We start from the raw sequence: 22,585 nt of genomic DNA, 5'->3' as shown, positions 1-22,585 counted from the left end.
CCTGTTTCATAAGGTACATGTAGTAGGGAAGCTCAGGTGGTGATTCAGTCTGTAGATGAGGGTGTTTTGAGCCTGAGACTGAAGGTGCCACAAGCAGTGTCTATTCCCTAGTCTGTCTTCACTTTCCACTCCCTATACCAGCCTGATGTCTCGGCTCTCTCCTTCACAACTGTATGGTCACCTGTCTTCAGAAAACTGAGTGCTTTGGCACAGGGGGCACCTTATGAGAAGGGGTGGTTAGGCCAGAGGAACGTCCACTAACTCTCCCACTTGTTTTGGAAATATACCTGAGAAGCACACAAGAATTTAGGGAGGGCGGAGTCTGGTTATGGCTTGGAAATGGAGATCTTTGATGTTGCAGGCAATGGGTGATTGGTAACAGAGGTGCAGGAAGGGGACTATGGCTGATGTGGTAGGGTGGTAGGGAGAGGCCACGGTGGCCGTATCTATCCAGTCTGTGTGGCCTCAAGCTTGCAGATGGGTGGGGAGAGATTGTAAATGCTGCAATCTTTTTAAGGCACATTAATGTGGCTCACTTCTGGAGTTCTGTCCAAGTCATGGTTTTCTAGAGCTGCCTCTGTCCTTGTTATAGCATTCTGCCTGTTCAGGGAGATGAATGCCTGTAGAGATGGATTAGTAGCCATTTCTGGCTTTGGGTCGCAAACTGGTTGCTGCTTGTGGTTGGATCTGTTCATCTCTGGATGTATTCTGTTTGCCTGTAGAATTTTTATTTGTTTGCTTGAGTTGGATTCTGGAAACTTTTAAAGCAGAGCAGATGTTTTCCACTTTTGCCTCAGGACTCATCACTCCTATACTTTGCCCATTAATTTATACATTTATGTTACCTGCTTAACCTCCATGAATATTGCAATACTTCCGTAACAGCCATTGATTTCTGAATATGCTTAGAAGGTGTTGCCCTGGTGAGAATGGTTACAGCCGAAAGCGGAGAAAAAAATTCTTGGGCTCGAAATCTTTGAACATTCATCCAGTATCCCATCCTTTACCTCACTGGCATGGTAAGTATATTCAGTATGCTCATCCCTAAGCTGGGTAATGTCAAGGGTATAAGGACTTTGAGTCATGTTGGCTTCCTCCTCTCAAGACACTTAAAAATCTAGTTTCAAAGACAAGACAAATTTACGTGAATCAAGAGCCAATGACTTATTTCAAATAATTTAATGTATTATTGAGGTTCAGGTCTCAACCTTTCAAGAGAGAGAATGCATGGAGGGGATCAGTTTGGTCAGAGAGGGTTCCTGGGGAGATTAATTTTGGAGTTTTGTCTAAAAGTGCAGGTTATAGGGAAAAGGACTGTTCCAGGTGGGAGAGAAAATTCCTAACAAACGCAGAACCCCAAGGAATGTGCCACAGAGTTCATTTGATACTAAAAAATGCAGTCTGTCTGTAGCAGAGGTGCAGATGAATGTATTGGAGAGCAATTGTGGGAAAGATTGGAGGAGCAGGGGTGAGGCCCTCCTTGATGGAGGACCTTTGCATTTATTTTATTTTAATCACTTAGATTAATTGATTTTTTTAAAGTAAGCATACATATAAATGGTATAAACTTCAAAAGGTAGAAGAAGGTATAACCTACTGTCTCCTCATCCTTGTCTCTCATCTCTCATTTTTATTCCCTCAGTCAATCACTTCTATCAGGTTCTTGTGTATCTTTCCAGACTAGTCTAGCATAAATTTACAAAATGAATTTTAATGTTTTATTCACAAAGGGAAAGGTAGTATAGATACTTTTCTCTCTTGTTTCCCTCCTTCTCCTCCTCCTCCTTCTTCTTCTTCTCCTCCTTCTTCTCCCTCTTATTCTCCTCTTCCTCCTTCTTCTTCCCCTCCCTCCCTTCCTTCCTTCCTCCTCCTCCTCCTTTTCCTCCTCCTCTCCTTCCTTCTTCTTCTTCTTCTTCTTTCTTCTTCTTCTTCTGACAAGGTCACCCAGGCTGGAGTGCAGTGACACAATCATAGCTCACTGCAGCCTCTAACTCCTGGGTTCAAGGGTTCCTCTTGCCTCAGCCTCCCAAGTCCCACCTGAGCCCCCCCAGATGCTAGGATTACAGTCTTATTTCATTTAATAGAATAAATATATCTTGAGCATATCATTTTCTTTAATGTCTTTAATATTTTCCTTGATATGGCTGAAACACAGTTCATCTTCCATGCCATATTCTTGAATATTTCGTATAATTTTGCTCTAAAAATGCTGACACAAACCTTATGTAATATAAATCTTTGCATAAATATATAGGTATATTTGTAGGAAAAATTCCTTCTAGTGAAATTGCTGGGTCAAAGGGTGTGTGCATTTTCAATGTTTATATTGCCTAATTGCCCTCCAATTGTAGAAATTCACACTTTTTTTTTTATTTTTTATTTTTTGAGACAGAGTCTCGCTCTATCCCCCATGCTGGAGTGCAGTGGCGTGATCTCGGCTCACTGCAAGCTCCGCCTCCCAGGTTCATGCCATTCTCCTGCCTTTCTCCTGCCTCAGCCTCCCGAGTAGCTGGGACTGCAGGCACCCACCACCACACCAGGCTAATTTTTTGTATTTTTAGTAGAGACAGGATTTCACCGTGTTAGCCAGGATGGTCTTGATCTCCTGACCTTGTGATCCTCCCGTCTTGGCCTCCCAAAGTGCTGGGATTACAGGCGTGAGCCACCGCACCCAGCCAGAAATTCACACTTCTAAAAAATGTTTTAAGAGTGCCTCTTTTCCATATTGATGAATACGTCAGTTGTTTCCACCTTTTTGCTGTCGTGAATAATGTTCAAGTGAATGTTGGTTTACAAGTATCTCTTCAAATCCTTGTTTTCAGTCCTTTTGAGTATATACCACAGTTTCATTTTTGTTGCTTAAATTTTTCATTTGTCTAGAGTTTAGTAATTAAAAACACTTTTCTGAGGTATGATTAATGTACAATAAACTACACATATTTAAAGTGAACAATTTAGGCTGGGCACAGTGGCTCACACCTGTAATCCCAGCACTTTGGGAGGCCGAGGCAGGTGGATTACCTGAAGTCAGGAGTTTAAGACTAGCCTGTCAAACATGGTGAAACCCTGTCTCTACTAAAAATACAAAAATTAGCCAGGAGTGGTGGCAGGCACCTGTAATCCCAGCTACTCCAGAGGCTGAGGCAGGAAAATCGCTTGAACCAGTTGGTGGAGGTTGCAGTGAGCTGAGATCACACCACTGCTCTCCAACCTGGGCAACAAGAGTGAGACTCCGTCTCAAAAAACAAACAAAGAATGAACAATTTGATAAATTTTCACGTTTGTATATACTTGTGAAACCATTATCACAGTCAAGATTAACACATCCTCAAAACTTTATTTATGCCCCTTTGTAATCGTTTTTCCCTACACCTTTCATTTCCTCTCTCTTCCAAACCATTGACCTATTTTCCATCACTGTAGTTTAGTTTGCATTTTTCTAGAGTTTTATATAAACGTAATCATGCAGTATGTATACATTTATGTCTGGCTTCCTGCACTCAGCCCAGTTATTTGAATATATTCATGTTGTTTTGTATATTATTAGTTCATTCATTTTTATTGCAGAGTAGATTCCATTGTATGCATATATAACAATTTGTTTAACCATTCGGTAGTTGATAGACATTTGAGTTATTACCAGTTTGGGGCTACTAGAAATAATGCTGCTATGAACATTCATGTACCAGTTTTTATAAGGACATGTATTCCCATTTTTCTTGGGTAAATACCCAGGAGTAGAATGACTGAATCATATGATAGTTGTATGCTATGGTTTGAATGTATGTGTCCCTCCAAATTTTATAGATTGAAACCTAATTACCAAGGTGATGGTATTAGAAGTTGGAGCTTTTGGGGAGGTGATTAGGGCATGAAAGCTCTGCCCTCATGAATGGGATTAATGACTTTATAAATAAGATGTGAAGGAGCTGTTTGCCCCTCCCACCATAAGAAGACAAAGCATTTGTCCCCTCTGGAGGATGCAGCAACCAGGTTCCATCTTGGAAGCAGAGACTGGGCCCTCATCAGACACGGGACCTGCCAGCACCTCGATCTTGTACATCCAGCCTCAAGAACTGTGAGAGATAAATTTCTGTTCTTTATAAGTTGCCCAATCTGTAGTATTTGTTATAGCAGCATGAATGGATTAAAACTGTGTGTTTAATTTTTTTAAATTTCCAAACTGTTTTCCAAGATGGTTGTACTATTTCCATTCCTCCCAGCAGTGTATGAGGGTTTATTTTCCTATATCTTTGTCAACCCTTGGTACAATCCTTTTTAATTTTAGCCATTCTAATATGTGTGTAATGGTATCACTTTGGGGTTTTAATCTGTGTTTCTCTAATTAATAATGATGTTGAGCATTTTTTCATGCACTATGTGTCATCCATTTTTATGGTGAAGTTTTGTACAAACATTTTTCCTATTGTGTTAATTTTTAGAAACCAATTGAAAAGCAATTACCAAAAAGTGGTAAAGGACACATTACTTGTCTAGAAATCCATAAATGTTGGATTGTTGCCATCCTTATTAGTAAACTGATTCCAAAAGAAGGAGACTAATTTTCTGATGGCTTTTAGGAGTCTGGCACCACATTATGAGCTCTAAAATATTAATGTAAAAATATTAGATTGCCAAACAACTTTGAACCTTATGGTTTGTTGCATGAAAACATTATTAATGTGGCTTATAAAATACTTCTGTATGAACAATGCAAATCTTTTGGAAAGTGTGTATCTCACAAAAATAAAAATTACAACAAGTCAAAAAAATATCAAGTGACGATATATGTATAGGCCTAGTCCTGAACGCTATTCTGTTCCATTGATCTATTTGTCTTTGTTAATGTCAGTGACATTGTCTTGATTACTGTAGTTTTATACTAAGTCTTGAAGTCAGGTGGAATAAGTAATCTTCTTTTTCAGAGCTATTTTGGCTATTATAGGTCATTAATTTTAGAATAAGTTTTTCAATTTCTGTAGTGGGATTTTAATTGGGATTGTGTTGAATGTTGTTTTATTTGTCTATTGCTGCATAACAAATTACCACAAAATTTAGTGATTCAAAATAACATACATTTATTATTTCACCATGCTTGGCTAATTTTTTTTATTTAATTTTTTTTTATTTTTTAGAGACAGGATCTCAGTACATTGCTCAGGCTGGTCTTTACCTCTTGGCCTCAAACAATCCTCCTGCTTCAGCCTCCCAAAGTGTTGGGATTACAGGTGTGAACCACCATGTCAGACCAGTATCCGTTCTTAAATATTTGGTAGAATCCAGTAGTGAAGCTATCAGGTCCTGTACTTTTCTTTTTGATGGGAGATTTTTTATTACTGTTTCAATCTCCATATTTATTGTTGGTCTGTTCAGATTTTCTATTTCTTCATGATTCCTTCTTGTAGATTGTATGTTCTAGGACTTTATCCATTTCTTCTAGGTTATTTAATTTGTTTGTGAATAATTATTCATGGTAGGCTCTTATGATCATTTGTATTTCTGTGGTATCAATTGTAATGTCTCCTTTTTCATTCTGAGTTTATTTATTTGAGTATTCTCTCTTTTTTTCTTAATGTGACTAAAGATTTGTCAATTTTGTTTCTTTTCAAATAACCAACTCTTCCTTTTGTTCATATTTTTTGTTGTTTTTCTAGTGTCAATTTTATTTATTTAACCTCTAATCTTTATTATTTCTTTCCTTTCACTAACTTTGGGCTTAGTTTGTTCTTCTTTTTCTAGTTCCTTGAGGTGTAACATTAGGTTGCTTGAGATCTTTCTTCTTTTTTGATGTAGGCATTTATTGCTATAAACTTCCCTCTTAGAATTGTTTTTCCTGCATTTCATAAGTTTTGATATTGTGTTTCCTCTTTCATTTGTCTCAAGATATTTTCTAATTTCCCTTGTGATTTATTTGATCCATTGGTTATTCAGGAGCATGTTGTTTAATTTCCAGGTATTTGTGAATTTTTCCCAAATTCTTCCTGTTAACAAGTTCTAGTTTTATACCATTGAGGTTGGAAAAAGATACTTGACATTATTTCAGTCTTCTTAAATTTGTTATTTCACTCTTCTTAAATTTGTTATTTCAGTCTTCTTAAATTTGTATTTGTGGCCTAACATGTTATCTATACTGAATAATGTTCCATGTGTGCTTGAGAGAAATGTGCATTCAGCTTCTGTTGAATGAAATGTTCTGTAAATGTCTGTTAGGTCCATTCGGTCCAAAGTTTAAGTCCAATGTTTCCTTGTTGATTTTCTGTCTGGGTGATCTGCCCAATTGCTAAAAGTGGGGTATGAAGTCCCCTACTGTTATTTTACTAGTCTTATTTTTCCCTTTAGACCTACTGATATTTGCTTTATATATTTAGGTGCTCCAATATTGGGTGCATATATGCTATATTTACAATTACTGTATCCTCTTGATGAATTGACCTCTCTATCATTATATAATGACCTTCTTTGTCTTATTTTACAGTTCTTGACTTAAAGTCTATTTTATCTGAGTATAGCTACCCTTCCTCTCTTTTTGTTCTCATTTGTATGAAATCTCTTTTTCCATCCTTTCACTTTCAATTTCTATGTATCCGTAAAGGAAAAGTGATTCTCTTGCAGGCAGCATACAGTTGGGTCTTGTTTTTGTACTCCACTCTGCCACTTTATGTCTTTTCATTGGAGAATTTAATCCATTTACATTCAAGGTAATTATTGATAGGTAAGGACTTACTACTACCATTTTGCTAATTGTTTTCTAGTTGTTTTATAGACCCTTTATTCCTTTTTCCCTCTCTTGTTGTCATCTGTTGAGGTTAGATGATTTTCTCTAGTGGTATGCTTTAATTCCTTACTTTTTATCTTTTGTGTATCTAGTATAGGTTTTTTGCTTTGTGGTTACCATGAGGCTTACAAGAATATGTTATGATTACAACACGTTACTTTAGCTGATAACAAGTTAACTTTGACTGTGTAAAAAAAACTCATCATGTTTACTTTTATATTTTTATATTTTTTATGTCATAAAAAATTTAAAAACTTTGTAAATTTATATTTTTATGTCATAATTTACATCTTGTCTTTTAACTTTCATACTAAGGATATAAATGATTTACATACCACCATTATAGTGTTAAAGTATTCTGATTTGACTATGTACTTGCTTTTACAAGTGCCTTATACAGTTGATGCTTGAATAACAGTTTCGAACTACATGGGATCCACTTATTTGTGGATTTTCTTCTGCCTCTGCCACCCCTGAGACAGCAAGACCAACCCCTCTTTATTCTCCTCTTCCTCAGCCTACTCAACATGAAGACAATGAGGATGAAGACCTCTATAATGATCCACTTCCACTTAATGAATAGTAAATGTATTTTCTCTTCCTTATGACTTTCTTTTCTCTAGCTTACTTTATTGTAAGAATACAAGATATAATACATGTACAAAATATGTGTTAATTTTGTTTATGTTATTGATAAACCTTTTGGTCAACAGTAGGCTATTGGTAAATTCTGGGGGAGTCCAAAGTTATATGCAGATTTTCAACTGCATGGGGGGGTCAGTGCCCCAGCCCCTACATTGTTCAAAGGTCAACTGCATATGTTTCCATGTTAATAATTAGCATCCTTTCTTTCAGCTTGAAGACCTCCCCTTAGCAATTCTTATAACACAGGTCTGGGAGTAAAGAACACCTGAGCTTTTGTTTGTCTGGGAAAGTCTTTACCTCTCCTTCATTTCTAATGGACAGCTTTGCTGAGCAAAGTAGAGTTCATTGTCAGTTTCTTTTCCTTCAGCACTTTGAATATATCATCCCACTGTCTTCTAGCCTATAAAGTTTCTGCTGAGAAGTCTGCTATTAGCCTTATTGAAAGTCTCATATGTGCTATGCTTCCTTTCTCTTGCTGCTTTCAGAATCCTGTCTTTGTTTTTTTTCTTTATTTTATTTTATTTTATTATTATTATACTTTAAGTTTTAGGGTACATGTGCACCATGTGCAGGTTAGTTACATATGTATACATGTCCCATGCTGGTGTGCTGCACCCATTAACTCATCATTTAGCATTAGGTATATCTCCTAAAGTTATCCCTCCCCCCTCCCCCCACCCCACAACAGTCCCCAGAGTGTGATGTTCCCCTTCCTGTGTCCATGTGTTCTCATTGTTCAATTCCCACCTATGAGTGAAAATATGCAGTGTTTGGTTTTTTGTTCTTGCGATAGTTTACTGAGAATGATGATTTCCAATTTCATCCATGTCCCTACAAAGGACATGAACTCATTATTTTTTATGGCTGGATAGTATTCCATGGTGTATATGTGCCACATTTTCTTTTTTATTTATTTATTTATTTATTTATTTATTTATTATTATACTTTAGATTTTAAGGTACATGTGCGCAATGTGCAGGTTAGTTACATATGTATACATGTGCCATGCTGGTGCGCTGCACCCACTAAGTCGTCACCTAGCATTAGGTATATCTCCCAGTGCTATCCCTCCCCCCTCCCCCCACCCCACAACAGTCCCCAGAGTGTGATGTTCCCCTTCCTGTGTCCATGTGTTCTCATTGTTCAATTCCTACCTATGAGTGAGAATATGCGGTGTTTGGTTTTTTGTTCTTGCGATAGTTTACTGAGAATGATGATTTCCAATTTCATCCATATCCCTACAAAGGACATGAACTCATCATTTTTTATGGCTGCATAGTATTCCATGGTGTATATGTGCCACATTTTCTTAATCCAGTCTATCATTGTTGGACATTTGGGTTGGTTCCAAGTCTTTGCTATTGTGAATAGTGCCGCAATAAACATAAGTGTGCACCTGTCTTTATAGCAGCATGATTTATAGTCCTTTGGGTATATACCCAGTAATGGGATGGTTGGGTCAAATGGTATTTCTAGTTCTAGATCCCTGAGGAATCGCCACACTGACTTCCACAATGGTTGAACTAGTTTACAGTCCCACCAACAGTGTAAAAGTGTTCCTATTTCTCCACATCCTCTCCAGCACCTGTTGTTTCCTGACTTTTTAATGATCGCCATTCTAACTGGTGTGAGATGGTATCTTATTGTGGTTTTGACTTGCATTTCTCTGATGGCCAGTGATGATGAGCATTTTTTCATGTGTCTTTTGGCTGCATAAATGTCTTCTTTTGAGAAGTGTCTGTTCATATCCTTTGCCCACTTTTTGATGGGGTTGTTTGTTTTTTCCTTGTAAATTTTTTTGAGTTCATTGTAGATTCTGGATATTAGCCCTTTGTCAGATGAGTAGGTTGTGAAAGTTTTCTCCCATTTTGTAGGTTGCCTGTTCACTCTGATGGTAGTTTCTTTTGCTGTGCAGAAGCTCTTTAGTTTAATTAGATCCCATTTGTCAATTTTGGCTTTTGTTGCCATTGCTTTTGGTGTTTTAGACATGAAGTCCTTGCCCATGTCTTTGTTCTGAATGGTATTGCCTAGGTTTTCTTCTAGGGTTTTTATGGTTTTAGGTCTAACATGTAAGTCTTTAATCCGTCTTGAATTAATTTTTGTATAAAGTGTAAGGAAGGGATCCAGTTTCAGCTTTCTACACATGGCTAGCCAGTTTTCCCAGCACCATCTATTAAATAGGGAATCCTTTCCCCATTGCTTGTTCTTCTTAGGTTTGTCAAAGATCAGATGGTTGTAGATATGCGGCATTATTTCTGAGGGCTCTGTTCTGTTCCATTGATCCATATCTCTGCTTTGGTACCAGTTCCATGCTGTTTTGGTTACTGTAGCCTTCTAGTATAGTTTGAAGTCAGGTAGCATGATGCCTCCAGCTTTGTTCTTTTGGCTTAGGATTGACTTGGCGATGCGGGCTCTTTTTTGGTTCCATATGAACTTTAAAGTAGTTTTTTCCAATTCTGTGAAGAAAGTCATTGGTAGCTTGATGGGGATGGCATTGAATCTATGAATTACCTTGGAAAGTATGGCCATTTTCATGATATTGATTCTTCCTACCCATGAGCATGGAATATTCTTCCGTTTGTTTGTATCCTCTTTTATTTCATTGAGCAGTGGTTTGTAGTTCTCTTTGAAGAGGTCCTTCACATCCCTTGTAAGTTGGATTCCTAAGTATTTTATTCTCTTTGAAGTAATTGTGAATGGGAGTTCACTCATGATTTGGCTCTCTGTTATTGGTGTATAAGAATGCTTGTGATTTTTGCTCATTAATTTTGTATCCTGAGACTTTGCTGAAGTTGCTTATCAGCTTAAAGAGATTTTGGGCTGAGACAATGGGGTTTTCTAGATATACAATCATGTCATCTGCAAACAGGGACAATCTGACTTCCTCTTTTCCTAATTGAATACTCTTTATTTCCTTCTCCTGCCTAATTGCCCTGGCCAGAACTTCCAACAGTATGTTGAATAGGAGTGGTGAGAGAGGGCATCCCTGTCTTGTGCCAGTTTTCAAAGGGAATGCTTCCAGTTTTTGCCCATTCATTATGATACTGGCTGTGGTTTTGTCATAGATAGCTCTTATTATTTTGAGATACATCCCATCAATACCTAATTTATTGAGAGTGTTTAGCATGAAGGGTTGTTGAATTTTGTCAAAGGCCTTTTCTGAATCTATTGAGATAATCATGTGGTTTTTGTCTTTGGTTCTGTTTATATGCTGGATTACATTTATTGATTTGCGTATATTGAACCAGCCTTGCATCCCAGGGATGAAGCCCACTTGATCATGGTGGATAAGCTTTTTGATGTGCTGCTGGTTTCGGTTTGCCAGTATTTTATTAAGGATTTTTGCATCAATATTCATCAAGGATATTGGTCTAAAATTCTCTTTTTTGGTTGTGTCTCTGCCCAGCTTTGGTATCAGGATGATGCTGGCCTCATAAAAAGAGTTAGGGAGGATTCCCTCTTTTTCTATTGATTGGAATAGTTTCAGAAAGAATGGTACCAGTTCCTCCTTGTACCTCTGGTAGAATTTGGCTGTGAATCCATCTGGTCCTGGACTCTTTTTAATTGGTAAGCTATTGATTATAGCCACAATTTCAGATCCTGTTATTGGTCTATTCAGAGAGTCAACTTCTTCCTGGTTTAGTCTTGGGAGGGTGTATGTGTTGAGGAATTTATCCATTTTTTCTAGATTTTCTAGTTTATTTTCATAGAAGTGTTTGTAGTATTCTCTGATGGTAGTTTGTATTTCTGTGGGATCGGTGGTGATATCCCCTTTATCATTTTTTATTGCATCTATTTGATTCTTCTCTCTTTTCTTCTTTATTAGTCTTGCTAGCAGTCTATCAGTTTTGTTGATCCTTTCAAAAAACCAGCTCCTGGATTCATTACTTTTTTGAAGGGTTTTTTGTGTCTCTATTTCCTTCAGTTCTGCTCTGATTTTAGTTATTTCTTGCCTTCTGCTAGCTTTTGAATGTGTTTGCTCTTGCTTTTCTAGTTCTTTTAATTGTGATGTTAGGGTGTCAAATTTGGATCTTTCCTGCTTTCTCTTCTGGGCATTTAGTGCTATAAATTTCCCTCTACACACTGCTTTGAATGTGTCCCAGAGATTCTGGCATGTTGTGTCTTTGTTCTCGTTGGTTTCAAAGAACATCTTTATTTCTGCCTTCATTTCATTACGTACCCAGTGGTCATTCAGGAGCAGGTTGTTCAGTTTCCACCTAGTTGAGCAGTTTTGAGTGAGTTTTTTAATCCTGAGTTCTAGTTTGATTGCACTGTGGTCTGAGAGACAGTTTGTTGTAATTTCTGATCTTTTGCATTTGCTGAGGAGAGCTTTACTTCCAACTATGGTCAATTTTGGAATAGGTGTGGTGGGGTGCTGAAAAAAATGTAGATTCTGTTGATTTGGGGTGGAGAGTTCTGTAGATGTCTATCAGGTCCGCTTGGTGCAGAGCTGAGTTCAATTCCTGGGTATGCTTGTTAACTTTCTGTCTTGTTGATCTGTCTAATGTTGACAGTGGGGTGTTAAAGTCTCCCATTATTATTGTGTGGGAGTCTAAGTCTCTTTGTAGGTCACTCAGGACTTGCTTTATGAATCTGGGTGCTCCTGTATTGGGTGTATATATATTTACGATAGTTAGCTCTTCTTGTTGAATTGATCCCTCTACCATTATGTAATGGCCTTCTTTGTCTCTTTTGATCTTTGTTGGTCTGTTTTATCAGAGACTAGGATTGCAACCCCTGCCTTTTTTTGTTTTCCATTTGCTTGGTAGATCTTCCTCCATCCTTTTATTTTGAGCCTATGTGTGTCTCTGCACGTGAGATGGGTTTCCTGAATACAGCACACTGATGGGTCTTGACTCTTTATCCAATTTGCCAGTCTGTGTCTTTTAATTGGAGCATTTAGTCCATTTACATTTAAAGTTAATATTGTTATGTGTGAATTTGATCCTGTCATTATGATGTTAGCTGGTTATTTTGCTCGTTAGTTGATGCAGTTTCTTCCTAGCCTCAATGGTCTTTATAATTTGGCATGATTTTGCAGCAGCTGGTACCGGTTGTTCCTTTCCATGTTTAGTGCTTCCTTGAGGAGTCTTTTAGGGCAGGCCTGGTGGTGACAAAATCTCTCAGCATTTGCTTGTCTGTAAAGGATTTTATTTCTCCTTCACTTATGAAGCTTAGTTTGGCTGGATATGAAATTCTGGGTTGAAAATTCTTTTCTTTAAGAATGTTGAATATTGGCCCCCACTCTCTTCTGGCTTGTAGAGTTTCTGCCGAGAGATTCGCTGTTAGTCTGATGGGCTTCCCTTTGTGGGTAACCCGACCTTTCTCTCTGGCTGCCCTTAACATTTTTTCCTTCATTTCAACTTTGGTGAATCTGACAATTATGTGTTTTGGAGTTGCTCTTCTCGAGGAGTATCTTTGTGGCTTTCTCTGTATTTCCTGAATCTGAATGTTGGCCTGCCTTGCTAGACTGGGGAAGTTCTCCTGGATAATATCCTGCATAGTGTTTTCCAACTTGGTTCCATTCTCCCTGTCACTTTCAGGTACACCAATCAGACGCAGATTTGGTCTTTTCACAGTCCCATATTTCTTGGAGGCTTTGTTTGTTTCTTTTTATTCTTTTTTCTCTAAACTTCCCTTCTCACTTCATTTCATTCATTTCATCTTCCATCACTGATACCCTTTCTTACAGTTGATCGCATCAGCTCCTGAGGCTTCTGCATTCTTCTCGTAGTTCTCGAGCCTTGGCTTTCAGCTCCATCAGCTCCTTTAAGCACTTCTCTGTATTGGTTATTCTAGTTATACATTCGTCTAAATTTTTTTCAAAGTTTTCAACTTCTTTGCCTTTGGTTTGAATTTCCTCCTGTAGCTCAGAGTAGTTTGATCATCTGAAGCCTTCTTCTCTCAACTCGTCAAAGTCATTCTCTGTCCAGCTTTGTTCCGTTGCTGGTGAGGAGCTGCATTCCTTTGGAGGAGGAGAGGCGTTCTGCTTTTTAGAGTTTCCAGTTTTTCTGCTCTGTTTTTTCCCCATCTTTGTGGTTTTATCTACTTTTGGTCTTTGATGATGGTGATGTACAGATGGGTTTTTGGTGTGGATGTCCTTTCTGTTTGTTAGTTTTCCTTCTAACAGACAGGACCCTCAGCTGCAGGTCTGTTGGAGTTTGCTAGAGGTCCACTCCAGACCCTGTTTGCCTGGGTACCAGCAGCGGTGGCTGCAGAACAGCGGATTTTCTTGAACCGCGAGTGCTGCTGTCTGATCGTTCCTCTGGAAGTTTTGTCTCAGAGGAGTACCCGGCCGTGTGAGGTGTCAGTCTGCCCCTACTTGGGGGGTGCCTCCCAGTTAGGCTGTTCGGGGGTCGGGGTCAGGGACCCACTTAAGGAGGCAGTCTGCCCGTTCTCAGATCTCCAGCTGCATGCTGGGAGAACCACTGCTCTCTTCAAAGCTGTCAGACAGGGACATTTAAGTCTGCAGAGGTTACTGCTGTCTTTTTGTTTGTCTGTGCCCTGCCTCCAGAGGTGGAGCCTACAGAGGCAGGCAGGCCTCCTTGAGCTGTGGTGGGCTCCACCCAGTTGGAGCTTCCCAGCTGCTTTGTTTACCTAAGCAAGCCTGGGCAATGGCGGGCGCCCTTCCCCCAGCCTCGCTGCCGCCTTGCAGTTTGATCTCAGACTGCTCTGCTAGCAATCAGCGAGACTCCGTGGGCGTAGGACCCTCCGAGCCAGGTGCGGGATATAATCTCCTGGTGTGCCGTTTTTTAAGCCCGTTGGAAAAGTGCAGTATTGGGGTGGGAGTGACCCAATTTTCCGGGTGCCGTCTGTCACCCGTTTCTTTGACTAGGAAAGGGAACTCCCTGACCCCTTGCGCTTCCTGAGTGAGGGAATGCCTGGCCCTGCTTTGGCTCATGCACGGCGCGCTGCACCCACTGTCCTGCGCCCACTGTCTGGCACTGCCTAGTGAGATGAAGCCGGTACCTCAGATGGAAATGCAGAAATCACCCATCTTCTGCATCGCTCAGGCTGGGAGCTGTGGAACGGAGCTGTTCCTATTCGGCCATCTTGGCTCCCTCCTCTGTTTTTTTTTTTTTTAACAGTTTCATTATGATATGTTTTTGTGTGGACTTGTTTAGATTGAATCTGACTAGAGACCTTTGGCTTTCCTGTGCATGTGTATTTTTTGAGTTGGAGTCTCACTATGTTGCCCAGATGGTCTTGAACTCCTCGGCTCAATTGATCCTTTTGAGTAGCTGGAATTACAGGTGTGCCCCACCACACCCAGCTCTGTACCTGGATAGTTACATATTTCCCTAGGCTTGGAAAGTTTTCTCCTATTATTTATTTAAATAAGCTTTATACCCCTTTATCTGTGATATCTGAATGATGAGAGAGGGCATCCTTGTCTTGTGCTGGTTTTCAAAGGGAATGCTTCCAGCTTTTGCCCATTCAGCCTAATATTGGCTGTGGGGTTGTCATATATGGCTGTTATTATTTTGAGGCTTATGTTCCTTCAATACCTAGTTTATTGAGAGTTTTTAACATGAAGAGATGTTGAATTTTATCAAAGGCCTTTTCTGCATCTATTGAGATAATCATGTGGTTTTTGTCTTTAGTTCTGTTTATGTGATGAATTAAATTTATTAATTTGTATATGTTGAACTGACCTTGCATCTTGGGGATGAAGCCAACATGACCATGGTGGATAAGCTTTTTGATGTGCTGCTGGATTTGGTTTGCCAGTATCTTATTAAGGATTTTTGCATTGATGTTCATTGGGGATATTGGCCTGAAATTTTCTTTTTTTGTTTTGTCTGTGCCAGGTTTTGGTATCAGAATGGTGATGGCCTCATAAAATGAGTTAGGGAGGAGTCCCTCATTTTCAATTGTTTGGAATAGATTCAATAGAAATGGCACCAGCTCTTCTTTGTACCTCTGGTAGGATTCAGCAGTAAATCTGTCTGGTCCTGAGCTTTTTTGGTTGCTAGGCTATTTGTTACTGCCTCAATTTTAGAACTTGTTATTGGTCTTTTTAGGGATTCAGTTTCCTCCTAATTTAGTCTTGGGAGGGTGTATGTGTCCAGGAATTTATCCATTTCTTCTAGATCTTCTAGTTTATGTGCATAGAGGTGTTTATAGTATTCTCTGATGGTTGTTTGTATTTCTGTGGGGTCAGTGGTGATATCCCCCTTATCATTTGTGATTGTGTCTATTTGGTTCTTCTCTCTTTTCTTCTTTATTAGTCTAGCTAGCAGTCTATTTTTTTTTTTTTTCAAAAAAAAATCAGCTTCTGGATTTGTTGATTTTTTGAAAAGTTTTTTTGTGTCTCTGTCTCCTTCAGTTCTTTTCTGATCTTGGTTATTTCTTGTCTTCTGCTAGCTTTGGGGTTTGTTTGCTCTTGGTTCTCTAGTTCTTTTAGTTGTGATGCTAGGTTGTTGATTTCTAGCTTTCTGATGTGGGCATTTAGTACTATAAATTTCCCTCTTAACACTGCTTTAGCTGTGTCCCAGAGATTCTGGTACATTGTCTCTTTGTTGTCATTAGTTTCAAAAATAACTTCTTGATTTTTGCCTTAATTTCATTATTTACCTAGGAATCATTCAGGAGCTGGTTGTTCAATTTCCATGTAGTTGTGTGGCTTTGAGTGAGTTTCTTAAACTTGAGTTCTAATTTTATTACGCTGTGGTATGAGAGACGATGTTTGTTATTATGTCAGTTATTTTGCATTTGCTGGGAAGTATTTTTCTTCTAATTATGTTTTCAATTTTAGAGTAGGTGCCATGTGTCAATGAGAAGAATATATATCCGTCATTTTGGGGTGAAGAGTTCTGTAGATATCGATCAGGTCCACTTTATCCAAAGCTGAGTTCCGGTCCTGAATATCTTTGTTAATTTTCTGTCTTGACGACCTGTCTAATATTGTCAGTGGGATGTTAAAATCTCCCACTATTATTGCGTGGGAGTCTAAGTCTCTTTGAAGGTCTCTAAGAACTTGTTTTATGAAGCTGAGTGCTCCTGTATTGGTGTATATATATATTTAGGATAGTTAGCTCTTCTTGTTGAATTGAATGCTTTACCATATGTAATACCCTTCTTTGGCTTTTTTGATCTTTGTTGGTTTAAAGTCTGTTTTGTCAGAAACTAGGATTATGACCCCATTTTTTTCTGTTTTTCATTTGCTTGGTAAAATTTCCCCCATCCTTTTATTTTGAGCCTATGTGTGTCTTTGCACATTAGATGGGTCTCTTGAAGACAGCATACCAATGGGGCTTGGCTCTTTATCCAGCTTGCCATTCTGTATCTTTTAATTGGGGCATTTAACCCATTTACATTTAAGATTAACATTGTTATGTGTGAATTTGATCCTGTCGTCATGATGCTAGCTAGTTATTTTGCAGACTTGTTTGTGTGGTTGCTTAATAGTGTCATTGATCTGTGTACTTCGGTGTGCTTTTTTAGTGGCTGGTAACAGTTTTGCCTTTCCATATGCAGTGCTTATTTCAAGAGCTCTTGCAAGGCAGGCCTGGTGGTGACGAATTCCCTTAACATTTGCTTGTCCTGAAGAGGATCTTATTTCTCCTTTGCTTATGAAGCTTAGTTTGGCTGGATATTAAATTCTGGGTTAGAAATTCTTTTCTTTAAGAATGTTGAATATTGGCCCCCAATCTCTTCTGGCTTATAGTGTTTCCACTGAGAGGTCCACTGTTAGCCTGATGGACTTCCCTTTGTAGGTGACCTAGCCTTTCCTTCTGGATGCTCTTAGCATTTTTTCTTTCATTTAAACCCTGGAGAATCTGATGATTATGTATCTTGGGGTTGATCTTCTTGTGGAGTATCTTATTGGGGTTCTCTGGACTTCCTGAATTTGAATGTTGGCCTGTCTTGCTAAGTTGGGGAAGTTCTCCTGGATGATATCTTGAAGCATGTTTTCTGACTTGGTTTCCTTCTCCTTGTCTCTTTCAGGTACCCTAATCAGTCATAGGTTCAGTCTTTTTACATAATCCCATATTTCTCAGAGGTTTCATACATTCCTTTTCATTCTCTTTTTCTATTCTTGTCTGCCTGTCTTATTTCAGAAAGATAGTCTTCAAACTCTGAGATTCTTTCCTCTGCTTGATCTATTCTGCTGTTGATATTTGTGATTGCATTATGAAGTTCTTGTGTGTTTTAGCTCTGTCAGGTCAGCTATGTTTCTCTCTAAGCTGGATATTCTGGTTATCAGTTCCTGTATTGTTTTACCATGATTCTTAGCTTCTTTGCATTGGGTTGGAACATGCTTCTTTAGCCCAGTGAAGTTCATCATTACCCACCTTCTGAAGCCTACTTCTGTCATTTCAGCCTTCTCAGCCTCAGCCTAGTTCTGTGCCCTTGCTGGAGAGGTGTTGTGATCATTTGGAGAAGAGGCACTCTATGTTTTTGAGTTTTCAGTATTTTTGGGTTGATTCTTTCTCATCTTTGTGGGCTAATCTACATTCAATCTTTGAGTTTGCTGACCTTTAAGTGGGATTTTTGTGGGGTCTTCTTGTTGATGTTATTGTTGTTGTTGCTTTCTGTTTGTTTTTCTTTTAACAGTCAGGCCACTCTTCTGTAGGGCTGCTACAGTTTGCTGGTTGTGCACTCCAGACCCCAGTTGCCTTGGTCCCTCCTGCACCTAGAGGTATTACCAGTTAAGGCTGCAAAACAGCAAAGATGGCAGCCTGTTCCTTCCTCTAGGAGCTCTGTCCCAGGGGGGCACCAACCTAATGCCAGCCAGAATGCTCCTGTAGGAGGTGTCTGGAGACCCCTGTTGGGAGGTCTCACCCAGTCAGGAGGAATGGGATCAGGGACCTGCCTAAAGAAGCAGTCTGGCTGCCCCTTGGCAGAGCAGGTGTGCTACACTGACTGCCTGGACTCTCCAGAGCCAGCAGGCTGTAAAGAATAAGTTGGCTGAACCACAAAGACAGTGGCTGCCCCTCTCGATGGGGACTCTATCCCAGGGAGAGATCAGAGTTCTGTACATATAGCCCTGGCTGGAGTTGCTAAAATTTCTGCAGGGAGGCACCACCCAGTGAGAAGGGATGGATCAGGGTCCCACTTAACAAAACTGACTGGCCACAGTCAGGTATAGCAGTTGTGTTGCATTGTGAGGAACTCCTCCCCATCCCTGGTGCCAGCAGGCTAGAACAGCTGACTCAAACCACAGAGATGGCGGCCACTCCTCCCCCTAGGAACTTGGTCCATCTCAGGCTATCTCCAGCCTGCTGCCACTGGCCAGCTGGAATTCCAAGCCAGTAGGTCTTAACTTGTGAGGTGCCATGGGAGTGGGGCCCGTGGGATAACGCCACTTGACTCTTTAGATTCAGCCCCATTCCTAGGGGAGTGCGTGGACAGAACTCCTGTCTTGCTGGAATTCCTGAGTTGGAGTATGCAAAACTCCTCGGTCTTCCTGTGTGCCCAAGCACTCTGCTGAGGCTCCACCTGGCTCTGTGCTTCAGACCCAAGGCCCTGATGGTGTAAGCTCACAAGGGGATCTCCTGGTTCCTGGGTTTCAAAGATTAGTGGGAAAAGCGGCAGGGTCACACAATCACTCACTGCTTCCCTTGGCTGAGGGTATGGGTTCTGCTGGATCCATGCCACTCCTGGGTGGTTGTCACCCCACTGTTTTTCCACACTATCTGTGAGGTTGAGCCACCTGCCTAGTCAGTCCCAATGTGAAAACCTGGGTACCTCAGTTGAAAGTGCAGAATTCACTAGCCATTTTCATTGCTCTTTGTGAGAGCCATAGATGCAGCTTCTTCTAATTGGCTTTCTTTGCCCCATCCCCCTGACTGTATATTTTCAAGTAAACATTCTTTGAGTTCATATGTTCTTCCTTCTGCTTAGTCAGTTCTGCTGTTGATGCTTTCTATTGCATTTTTCATTTCATTCATCCTATTTTTTAGTGTCAGAATTTCCATTTGATTTTTTAAAAATCATTTCAGTCTCTGTTAAATTTCCAACTTTGGTTATTTATTTTTCTGGTTCTGTTGAATTGTTTCTCTGTTTTTGTTTTTTTTTTTTTTTGACATTTGCTGAGCTTCCCTAAAAAACAATTATTTTAAAATATTTTGTCAGATAGTTCATAAATGTCCATTTCTTTTTAAGTTATTTATTTATTTATTTTTCTTTCTTTCCATTCCATAAGAAGCTGATTCCATTTCTGTAGAGTCAGTTACTGGTGCTTTATTTTGTTTATTTGGTGTTGTCATATTTCCCTAATTGCTTTTGATTCTCATGGCCATGCATTGGTATCTGTACATTTGAAGAAGAAAAGATATATTTCAATCTTTGCTGACTGGCTTTGTCTGAGAAAGCCCTTCATCCATCAGCCCATTTGGAGATTCTGGGTAGGCTATGTGGCATGGTTGTTTGGGGAGTTCTTGGGTAGGCTGGCTTGGTGCCTGCTGAGGGTAGGTCTGGTACCTGGGTCTATAGGGTATGTCCTGGAGCCTGGGTCCATGGGGGCTGGCTCAATGCTGGGGTGAGTAGGGATGAGCCTAGACCCTGGGTCTGCTAGAGCAGACCTGGACCCTGGATTTGCTGGAGCGTGTGGCTTCAGGGGCCAGCCAAGAGGGTGAGGATGTAAGAACCATCCAAACACTAGGCAGGCCTGAAGCCTGTGTCTGTTGGTGCCAGCCTGGTGCCTGAGTCCAAGGGTGCTGACTTGGCACTGGGGCAGGCATGAAGCCTGGAGCTCTGTGGACCAACCTGACTCTGGGTTGGTTTGGAATCTTTTAGTTCTTTGTATTTCTGTTTAGCTCTTTGAGCATATTTAAGATAATTTTTTAAAGTCTTTGTCTAGTAAGTCTAATTCCTGTGCTTTTGAAAGGATAGTTTCCATTTATTTTCTTCTTTTAAATGGGTGGTGCTTTCATGTTTCCTTGTATGCCTAGTGACTTGTTGTTGTTGTTTGTTGTTGAAAATTGAACATTTGAAAATTCAGCTACCTCTCTCAAACTCTGCAAACTGACTCTTTGTCAGGGAAGTTCTTTACTAATTAGGTGAGCATGATCTACTTAGTTTAAAGTAAAATGGATTAGCTCAGAGTAAAAGTTGAAGGTTTCTAAGGTCTTTTCTGAGCACACATCTTGCCTGGGCCTGGGTGCCTTTTTCAATTCCTGGTTTACACAGCTGTTTTTTAATGTCCTGATCTCTCAAAAGAGTCTCATACAGCTACTGCTTGGGGCCTTTTACAGTTTACTATATATATATTTCTCATAATCTCTTGCCCAGAGGGTCTGCAGTCCTCTTGAAGTTTTCATGAATGGTACTTGCCACTTCTCTCCACCCGAAGTCTGAGTTAGGTGACTCGGAGACCAGTCCTTCAGGCATCCCCTAAACATCTCCTAGAATGTTGCAAATAAGGGTTGCTCTGTTCCTTTCAGTTTGAGGGGGGAATTGAAAACAGGGCTGCCACTTCCTCCAGACCAAGACTGCCATACTGGAGAAGTGGTCAGGCAAGGGCAAGTAAAAATGTCATGAAATTTTCTACTGTTTTGAATATGGCTTTTTCTCTTTTGGACATTTGTTTTTTCTAGACCTTTGACTGTTTTCCAGATCTCCTATAAGGTTATGATATTTGTCAGTTTCTGGTTATTTTTGATGTTTCTGTGGAAGAAAAGGGCTTTGAGCTTCCTAGTCTACCATTTTTCCCTATAAATATTCATGCACTTTGTTTCCCAAATATGGCTCAGTTGCTTGGAAATAGTTTGATTTTTTCAAGTAATCCTTACAAGCTTTATTAGGCAGACCCATAACTATTTAGGATTAATTTTTACTCACTGCTAAGGTAAGGCCTTTGTTGCTACTTTACCCAGTGTCCCATTTATTATGATGTTTTCTACTCTTGCTGTTGGCATAGGCACTCTACCTGCCTCTATGCATGATCTCCGGTTATTATACCCTTATATTTTTCAAGTGTTGTTTTTTTAAAATCCCACCTCAGATACTTTTCTCCCATGCATATATCAACCAGTCATCTGCTGAATACCAGAGGGGAACTCTCTTCAAATCTCAAGAGTTCTCTTTGTGTCCATCTCTCTCTTCTCAGGTACTCTGCCCTGCAAATTCTAGCTGCCTAACCCTTCTGTGACTTGCAGCTCCATCTTCTCAACTCATGGAGACAGCAAGGTTTTGAGTTTCCTCTCCTTGCACCACAGCCTAGAAACTGTCTACGCTGTAAGCTGACATTATTGTAGAGCACACCTCGCTGGTTTCCCATCTCTCAGTGATCACTGTCATTTATTGATTGATGTCTAATATCTTAAGAGTCATTGTATGTTTTGCCTAGTTTTTTAGTTATTTCAGAGTAGGGTGTATATGCGCCCTCTTGCTCCATCTTGACTGCAAGTGGGAGTCGTAGAAGAGTTGTAAAATTGTTTTCCTATAGTTCTGGCATGATTTTAATTAGGGTTTATTCCTATGTATTTTATTTTTGCTATTTTTACTTTTAATGGCAAAAACTGCAATTACTTTTGTACCAACCTGATAAATGCTGTTTGAATCTATGTATAAACCTCTTAACCAGGAGGTTAATAAATAAATAATAATAAATAAATAAATAACTTCCATTTATTTTCCTTTGTTGCCATCATACGAACATAATAATTTTTATATCCTTCTTTCTATTTTTTCTCTCTCTTATTTTTCTTATCTAATTTTATTGTTTAATACAAGAGTTCACATGCTCTTGATTTTAATGGGTCTGTAGATATTGATGACTTTTATAATGAGACCTTTAAAAGTGTGTGTGTGTGTGTGTGTGTGTGCACTCGTGTATGTATAATCATATTAAGGATTCTATTTTATATTCAATTTCTATAAAGACTACATGTTGCATCCACTTTGGATAATAATGGGGTAACTGAGCCACATTAGCCCTCCTGTTGTAAAGAACTGTAAAATTGGGCAAAGTACATGCACAAACTGTTTGGACAATAAGCAGCCATGGACTATGATCTCTTTACACAGGAGAAACACATAAGAAATGCTTCACAATTTCTGCCTGGGGGCATCTTGTAGACTACATGCAGAGAGGTAGGGGGTCCAAGCAGAGCACAGTTACATAGCCAAGCTTAGGAGGCAAAGATCAGCATTTCTGGCTGTTGAAGTAGGTGGAGTTTTCAGAGAAGGTTACCTGAGAGAAGGCAGCTGGGCAG

General features: G+C 39.6%; 1 long non-coding RNA gene across 3 annotated transcripts in view; it reads left to right on the top strand.

Moving 5' to 3' along the window:
* The first annotated feature begins 4 nt into the window (after nucleotides 1-4).
* The window catches only part of LOC129048057 (uncharacterized), an 83,843-nt gene continuing 61,262 nt past the window's right edge, over nucleotides 5-22,585 (top strand). Inside the window, exons 1-2 of one of the 3 annotated variants that reach the window (XR_008510072.2) lie at nucleotides 5-84; nucleotides 910-1,019. This is a non-coding gene — a long non-coding RNA (uncharacterized LOC129048057). Of the gene's footprint in view, nucleotides 1,020-22,585 lie in introns of all 3 variants that reach the window. The other 2 variants (XR_010136430.1, XR_010136429.1) reach the window with 2 other exon arrangements.

Source organism: Pongo abelii, chromosome 13 (assembly GCF_028885655.2).
Source record: "Pongo abelii isolate AG06213 chromosome 13, NHGRI_mPonAbe1-v2.0_pri, whole genome shotgun sequence".
NCBI lineage: Eukaryota > Metazoa > Chordata > Mammalia > Primates > Hominidae > Pongo > Pongo abelii.
This window is presented reverse-complemented; position numbering and strand designations above follow the sequence as displayed.